Here is a 9,466-nt window from a genome sequence, read left to right on the forward strand (position 1 = left end):
GAGAGAGAGAGAGAGAGAGAATAAATAAACGCCAAATGGCTATGACATTTTTTTTTTAGTAGGATTTTTATCTTGTATAATAAATAAATAAAAACAATCCATAAATTTAGAAGCATTGCTATCACTACATATCCAAAAAAATTACACAACATTGGAACACCACTAATATAACTTCTTTACTAGCACTAAGAATATGCCACTAAGCAGTTGTCAAAAAAAAAAAAAAAAAAAAAAATTGTATCTTTTGATCCAACTATTTATATATATATATATATATATATATATATATATATACACGCCAAATAGAAATTCAACTCTAACAAGTCTAACCTAATCTAAGTGTATATATGAAATTCTCTTATAAAAACTTGAATCCTGACTCTTGCTCCCCACACCTCATAAAAACTTTGTACTTGTGGGGTGACTATCACGCCAAGAGTGCGTAATAATTTTTTGGTCCAACTCTTGATACTTCCTACTCAATGTGCTATGTATTCTTTTGAAATGTCAGCAAAAGAACTACCGGATAGGCCAACTATCACAACGGTATGAAACTTCAAGGTGTAAAATTCAAAGACCCGTAAACTTCAAAATATGGTTTGCAATTTACCCCTTTTTTTTTTAACTCGATAGTTAGGAATGAGGAGATTTGAACTCTCAATGTTTCTAATAATAACTCTAAGAAATGCCAACCAATCGAGCTACAAGCACTTGCAATAACAATCACAATGGTGGAATTACTAAACCAAAGCTAATCCGAATGGTGGAGTTGCATGGCCTCTTTAGCAGATAGTAGATACAACACAATGGCCAATATCTATATAATTGGCCTGACCAGAATGATACAAGCTGCTTTAGGCCATAAAAATTCAAGATCAATTTCCACACGTAAACTAATAATGTTTTAGAAATACTTTTTAGTTTTTACAATTTATGGTCATACAAAGGTCCAGACATTTGATTCATGTAATACACAACTGACACAAGTTCTGGAAGCACACAGGAGTTTTCTTTTTTATTTTTTTCAGTTTTATGCTTTTTTTTTTTTCAATGACAGATAAAATCAACTCGAGTCAGATGGAGGCTTTTCCTTTGGATGTTTGGAGGAATAGTGATCACCAAGTTGATTCTGATTTGCTAGTTGCACCTGAAAATTTAATTCACCACAAGAGTGTAGCTCAGCACATCACATAAAAGAACGCCAAGTATATGTGCAAGGGAAACTGCGGTTGCACAAATTGTTTTACACAATTTTACACACCCCAAAAGACAATTGAAGCATGAATTGAAAATTGTGACTTTCAAGCCACGATTTCAGTTTTTTTTTTTTTTTTTTTTTTTTTTTTGGAGTGTGAAAATTCGTGTAATACAGTTTGTGTAATAACACCACCCCTTGTAAAAAATTTGTAAAATCAGATGAACACAACAGCACTATCTTTACCACTATCAGAATTAAGTCTTTATTCTAAGAAATGTAGAAAATCTACAGCCATGTGACAACGGATGTGAACACATATCATGACACCTGATTCTTTGGAAAAAAAAAAATGCAAAAAGACCAGAATTTAGGTCAAAATCAAACTAACTAATGTTCGTCTAATTAAAATTAGAAACCCCTAAAAATATTGAATCAGGTGCATAGTACTTGATAGAATTTTCTGTCCATTGAGTAGGTTGAAATGTGAGGGAATGACCAATTTTGCTCATTTCCATAATCTAAGGATTTTCTAATTTCAAATTTGAAGAATATGGGGTCAATTTGATTTTAACCCAAAGTTCAGAGAGTGTAATTACATTTTTTTCCCAAATTCTTTTTAACTGTCATAAATGAGGACACGTCCCCTCAAATGAAATGAGTCTAGTTTGCTTCCAAAATTTTAGGCACTAGACAATTGACAAACCATCTTGTTTTCAGCATCAATGGTTTATTACATATCAATGAAAGATGATCTATTATAGAGGTAATATCCAAAAACACCCCTTAAAATAACAAGTCTGTCCATAAAACCATTCAAAAAATATCTCAATCCTGCATCTTTTTATTTTTCTGTCAGTAATTCTCAACCCAGCAATATAACTTCTGTTAACGGTAATGAGGTGACAGCTTCAGGGAAAAGTAACCCTAGCACTTCATGTCAAATTCCTATAGTATTCTTTTCTTTTCTTTTTTTTGGAACAAACTTAGTTCAGATAAAACAGCAGTCACATTCCCTGATCAAGCAGCACGACTTATAATAAGGGAAGATTGCCATTCCAAAAACCATTCATGATCAGACAACATAAAAACAAAATTTTATCTCTTTATTTTTACTGTCAATCACGTAGCCAATGCAATCTTCCCTTCCTATTTCCTAGGGTGCTCCACACACCCCCCCCCCCCCCCCCCCCCCCACCCCCCCCACCACCAAAAAAAGAAAGAAAGAAAGAAAAACACCAACTTTTTCAAAGCATAATTAGGGGTAAAGAGCAGTGTTTTCTTTTTTCCTCTATTCCACAGTGGAAGAAAATGATCAGAAAGACAGTATATATGGTTTGCTGCATTAGGTAAGTGGTGAGGACTTTCAGTCAAAAGAAATACCACATTAAATTTGTAGTCACTAGACACCATATATTGGATTTGTTGAGTATATAGCAAAGAATTAACACCCCACCAAAACTAGCCAGGGATCAAACACCACCAACCAAAACTTGAGACCCAAATATTTCAAAATATGTCTGGAAAATAAAACATGCCTTAACCTTCTGTTTGTAACCAAGATCAATTCCACATTGTTGCTGGGAAATGGAGAGTGGTGTCATGGTGATGGTTACCATTTCTCATAAATCGATCTTAATAAGGAAGATGAGAAGGAAGAATACTTATTGTAGAAGCAAATCTTGCCAAGGATGATTGTATAAAATGAAAATTCTTTGGCTTGCTAAGGGTTTGGTTAATGATGGTTGAGAAAAATATTTGGCTTTCTTAGGATTTGTGTTGCAGTTCAAGGGTTGGAAAATAGGAACAAGCTGGTGGTGATTCCAAGCACCCTATGAAGCCTAGGGTTCCATACATATTCTAGGTGGTGAAACCTGGTATTTGTCCTGCTCTTCTCTTCTTTTTCCTTATTTATATTTCCCAACCTTTTTTTTGCATCAGTTTGTTTGCTCTTCTTTCTTTTTCCTTATTTCCATCTTCCAGCCTTTGTTTCCATGATCGTTGAGATAAATGAAGGTTTAACAGTGTTTTATTTTGGGTTTGAGAGAGAAACTAAAGTTTTAAATCCTTTGATTTCATGAAAAATTTGGACCGTTGATAGAAATGAGCCTTAGTCTCAAAACTTTTAAGTCAACTATAGATAATAAAATAATCCAGGTAGACATATGTATTCTTGTTTACTGCTATTCAATATCATACTCTTTCTCACCTCCTTATCCTTAATTGACATCATTTTTTTTTTACTACTTCTACCAATATTTTTTTTAGTCTTCCTTTACCTCTATTCTTTTTCTCGATCAAAATCATATCATTCTTTTCTAACTAATGCATTAACATCGGTCTATAATGAATTAAAATCAGTATCCTTTGCGCAAAACCAAATCATCTCATGTGATTCTCCTTTATATTTTCATCAATAAGAGCTATCCCTATCTTTAAACAAACTTGTTCATTTTGTATCCTATTTTTCTTCTTGATTAGATCTTGAAAGGTTCTTGAATAGAGTTTGATGTTTAAGGGTTTAAGTAGGTGATGCGAGGAGGAGAGAGAAATTTTGTTTTTTTTTTTAATTTTTTCTTATTCCTTTTTGAAAGTCAATTGTATTTTTATGGGCATTGAATTTTATTTTAGATCTCAGTAGTTAATTACATTGTTAGTACTTTAATTCCTAGGGTCAAAGGCATTTTTGTAATTCAATAATTGAGATTTCCTAAGTCAACTAGAATTAGGGTTTTGTTTTAGTAGTCTATATAAGCACAGTATTGTACTCCTACAGAGACAGTTTACAGGTTTATGCTGAATAAAATTTCTTTTGGAATATTTTCAATGGTCTGGTGATGATTCTTGCCAAACCTAGGTATTGACTCTTAAAGGTTTTCTATCCTACTTGCCATTGCCTCCAAGCAACCCTAGGTGTCGAACCCTGTGTGATTTTTATGGTTTCTCTTCTTTTCTTTTTTTTCCTTTTTCCATGTTGTGACAAATTTTTGTTGTCTTACGGCAGTAGGGTTAGATAACAAAAATATTGGATCTTGAATGAGTTTGATGGCTTTTTGGGGTTTTTTTTTTTCAATTTTCTAACAATTTCATTAGTTGTCAAGTTTTTGAAACTATTTTGTAACTAGCATCTCCAGTCTCAAAAACTCAAGTTCTGGGACAAAACTCGAGCCTTTAAGACTTGAGTTTTCAAAGAGCAAACAAGGAGAAGAAGAATATCTGAAGAAGGAAGAAGAAGAAGTAGAAGAAGATATGAAGATCTGGAGAACAGATATGGGTACAGCCCTATCCAACGGTGGATTTTTTCTTCCACATCAGATTCCCATTATTGAACTGGAGTTTTAGAGCCTCAAGATGCTAGTTTACTAAATAGTTTTGAAAACTTGACAACTAACTAAAACGTTCCTAAATAATGTTAAATGGCAAAAAAATCCGCTTTTTGGTGTTAAACCAGTGAATAAAGCAAGAAACAAAGAAAAATAAACCATAGGCAGTAACACCTAGGTTTCTTAATTGACCACACTTTGGAAGGAAAAGGCAATCACCCTAAGCTTAAAATAGCCATTGGAATTTTATTAAATTCAATCTCTCTACTTCTATTTTTTTATTGAATACATAAAAGCACTCTTATAGGCTATCGCCAATACCACTCCCAAAAGGACTAGGACTCCTAGATAACATTTTCCTAAGAAGACTTTGACTCCCAATAATAACAAAAGTAATTAAAAACTTCTAAACAAAATCAATAGAGGACTAAAACATAAAATAAGACTCATTGGCCTCTAAAACAACCCACTACAACATAGTCCAGAAAATTTTGAAATTACCAAACTACCCTTAGTTGAGTTAAAACCTTTTTTAAATTGAACCAACAACTTTCCAACCAAAAGAAACTTGATACTAAGACTCAATAATAACTAAGTAGCTTATGAAAGGAGCCAAGAAGCCCCAAATCAAAACTAGAACACAGTTCTTGAATCTTTTGATATTTAATCTTGTTTTTCCTTAAACTCTCTATTGTATGCATTATCCACTTATCCATCCTAATATTCCCTTTTCAACTACATTTATTTTATGAACATATTGCTTCCTAATAGCCCAACATTCATTTCCATAGAGTATAACTAGTCTTACAACTAGTTATATAGTAGTCTTATAGAAATTCAGTGCAGTCTTGTTAAATTTTGCCTTTAACTTCATAGGTATTCTACGTTCACACAATACTCCTTATATGCTTTTCCATTTTATCCACCTAGCTCCTATCCTATAATTCACATTCTCTTCAATCTATAGTCTATACATCCTTATGAATTATTGATCCAAGATACTGAAGGTATGCACTCTTTAATATCTCCTGAACATTAAGTTTGATAACCCCTACATCATTGTTTCTACTTTTACTAAACTAACACTCCATGCACTCTATTTTAGTCCTACTTAACCTGAAACCTTTAGATCCTAAAGCACCCCTATAAATCTTCAACTTTGCATAACTCAATGTCTAGTCTCATCAACTAAAATCATAAGTAAAAACCATACACCAAGGAATTTCATTCCGAATTGATCTAGTAGGCTCATCCACAACCAGTACAAAGAAATATAGGCTAAAAGTTGATCCTTGATGCAAACTTACTGTAAGAGGAAACTCACTTGTGATGTCTCCATTTGTTCTCACACTAGTTACAGGACTGTCACATATGTATAATCACCTTAACATACCTTAAGTACTTTAGTCCTATCTGTTTTAGGTCTATAAGAAGACCTAAAATAACACTAGTAGGAAGTAGTACAAAGGGTTTAAGGTGTATAGTTCTACCATATCAATCCTTAATCACCTTTCGACTTATCCATCTCAACATTCTCATTTCAATTACACTCATTGTTGCTTTATAGCCCAACATAAAGTACCATATACTGCCGGGCATAACACCTCCCCCCACCCCCACCCCCCAAAAAAAGGGAGGTTTGATTTTGAAAGAGAGGATTAAGGACTTTGAGAAAAAAATAGTGAAATCAGGAGCCTGGAGAGAGAGAGAGAGAGAGAGAGAGAGAGAGAGAGAGGAGGAAAGTTGGATCTGAAATCAGATTTGACTTTGACCTTGATAAGGTGTGTACATGTGTGTCAACCATGTGAAAAGCCAGAAAGTTAGAATTGATTTTCAGTTCTTGTGTAATTCTAGGGCGTGTAATTTTTTTGTTGGCTTGAATACATTGTTGGTCCCAAAAATTTAGCACATAAGCGATTTTAGTCCCTAAAATTTGAAGTGATCGCTTTTAATCCCTTAGATGACTTGGCCAAATTAAAAACTGACATGTTATCACTCTATAGGGACTAAAAATGATCACATAAAGTTTTTTAGGTACTAAATTAATCACTTTTAAGTTTTTTAAAGACTAAAAGCTATCATTTTAAATTTGTCATGTACATGATCACTCTAAACTTTAGGGACTAAAATCGCTCATGAGCAAAAATTTAGGGACCAATATATATGTGTGTGTGTGTGTACATATATATATATATATATATATGTTTTATAGGTAAATTTAGGGACCAATAATGTATTTATACCCTTTTTTCACAAGTAATAATATTATCCCTCCATATCCCTTGAAATCCTATCCCCTTCTCCCAAAAACCAAAAAGAATCATCCAAAGAAGGATTGCAAACCCCCTTCTCTTCCTCTCTCCTTTCTATCCTCTCCCTCCTTCCAAACTTAAGCTTAGGAAGGAGAAAGAAATCAAGCTTTAAAAGTTGTGAAAAATCTCTTTATTAAACTCTCTACCTGAATTTGATAGATCACCAAGATAGCTTTATCCAGCCTATTGCCAATCTTATTGCTACAAGAACAGGATTATAAACTAAATAAAAATTATACCCTGTGCAGATAGCTCCTGTTTCTTCAGGGTCTAAGAAAAGTCGTTAAAAGGGCAGTCTTACCCCAATTTTTAGAGAGGTGGTTGGTATGCAAACTTAAAAAGAAAAGTAATTAGGAAACCAGCTATGGAGGAAACTTCTAAAACTGAAATGATACTCACTTACATGTGGTACAACCCATTCCAGCATATTCAGAATCGCCAGAATTCCCCTTACTGAGCAAAAATTTGACAAAGCTTAATTAAGATAATCCCTGTAGTCTGATGCTAAGAAACATAGAAATAAGGCCCAACTAACTAGACAAATTCATAGGGTTCCAGGTGGCCAAAACATAGAAATAAGACACAACTAACCAGCCAAATTCATACAGTTACAACAAGGCCACCTTATTATATTGGGGTAATAATTTGAAAACATTTCGTCTTCAAGCTTGCTATTCTAAGAGCTTCTCCCAGCTTGGAAGACTCTTGCCTCGTTGCCCCACTTTTTTACAGACATATCAAAGTGGTCACATTTACACACTTAAACATATAGTCATGCCTTTTTAATGAATTTATAACATAGTAAATGCCCACATCAATGTTTTAATACGTTCCTCCAACATACATAGACATGTTCCTAATATCTGAATAAATTAATATATTGCAGGGTTGTATTTGCCACCTTCCTGCTTCCTGCAAAATATGACACTCATTTCTGTGTCCACAGATCGTAAAGTATTAACCAACTTTTCAAATTTCAGGTATTATGACCTATCATATCTAACTCCTGCAACAGCAAACAAATTTACCGGATTGTCACATATGAACCTTGTACTTCATTCACACTACCCCTTTCACACCATATTCTTGTAGTATCAAAAATATGACCATATCTCTATATTGGCCCGACCGCTGACATCGATCTCTAGTTGTCAAAGCAGGAGCACTTGGAGTGAAGGGTTTTAGGCCTATTAGTTCTTCTTTTTTTTTTTTTTTTATAAGTAACACCAATTGATTTTATGGTGTAAGCTAGGTTCAAATCCTAGATTTCTTATTTGACGATAAAAGATTTTACCAGTTAAGCTAACTAGAACCCACCCTATTAGTTTGCTAGTAGTATCAATGAAATTCTGGCCAAAATTTTGGCAAATAGATTGAAGGGGTATTGAGAGACATTGTGTGACACACAAAATGCATTTAATCAAGACAATGAGGTTCCTCATAGCGTTTTTGGGTACACTTGATGTGGAAAAGGCTTATGGGTATACTTGATGTGGGTTCACTTGATCTGGGTACTCTTGATGTGGTAATCCTAGCGTTTCAGTTCCACATATAAGCTTTTAGCTCGGCATTTACAATCACATTGTGGTTTCCATTTACAATTTAATTGCACCTACTTGACAACTTCACTTGCACAATATGGCTACTGCAAGAAATACAAAGAAAGACTAACAAAAACTCAAGGTGTCCAACAGTACAAAAAGTATCAAATGTCGAAGTCCATTCATATGGGGTCTCTTCAAAAATAAGAATTGATTAAACAGAGTAACGCTACATAAACAACACTGCTAAATTGTCAAGTTTTTACTGGTTCTCGTTTGGTTCCACCACTGACATATATATATATATATATATATATATATATATATATTTTTTTTTTTTTTTTTTATTTAGCATTAACAACTCGTCACCCTCATAATATTTTTAGTTTTTTGTGTCAGTTATTGATTTCTCAATCAAGTGAGGTCAAATTTCTCAAGCAAGCAAGACTAAGTGGTGGCAATTGAGGTACAAGGCTGTTTGGGGGCAGAAGTGAAAATCATAATCATCATCTTTCACTTGGTACAAAGTTCTACTTCCTTCTTTTCCAATATTCATCATAAATAATCTGAAACATAAGAATAAGAATAGTTGATTAAGGCAGATCTAGGTCGTCAGAGAGAGGATACCTTACAGATGGGACAGGTGACTTTGAGAGCAACGGCTCTGGCCTCAAACTGAGACCCTTTTGCCTTCTGATTCTTCTCCGCATTTCGTTTCTGCGCTTCAATCTTCTGCTTTCCCCGAGTCATCTCTTTCTTCTTCTCGCTTCTCTTTCTCTCCCCCTCTCTCTTTTCCCTTTCTTAATTAAATGGTTCGGAATTACCTTCGGTATCTATCTATCACTGTATGAGTATTACTTACATTTTATTTATTTATTTTTTTTTTTTTTAAGACATAAGGTAGAGAGAAAGGGATTGAGTATGACTTTATTATAGAGATTTTTTTTTTTTTTTTAATGATAATCATTAGTATTTTGGTAACTTTCATAAAAGATTGTTAACCAAAAAAAAAAAAAAATAAAGACCCATAAAGACAAGGGAAAATTATTAAATATTTTAGGAGTATCATAAATACGTATTCTCTTTTCTCATATG

The 9,466-nt window shown here is 33.6% G+C and overlaps 1 long non-coding RNA gene across 1 annotated transcript; it reads right to left on the bottom strand.

The window, feature by feature from the left end:
* Positions 1-722: 722 nt before the first annotated feature.
* LOC115972477 lies at positions 723-9,229 on the bottom strand. Its single transcript, XR_004087483.1, has 2 exons — positions 8,999-9,229; positions 723-1,147 (listed from the first exon to the last, which is right to left on the bottom strand). It is a non-coding gene; the product is annotated as an uncharacterized LOC115972477 (long non-coding RNA).
* Between the last annotated feature and the right edge of the window lie 237 nt (positions 9,230-9,466).

This window comes from Quercus lobata, chromosome 12, assembly GCF_001633185.2.
Source record: "Quercus lobata isolate SW786 chromosome 12, ValleyOak3.0 Primary Assembly, whole genome shotgun sequence".
Lineage (NCBI taxonomy): Eukaryota > Viridiplantae > Streptophyta > Magnoliopsida > Fagales > Fagaceae > Quercus > Quercus lobata.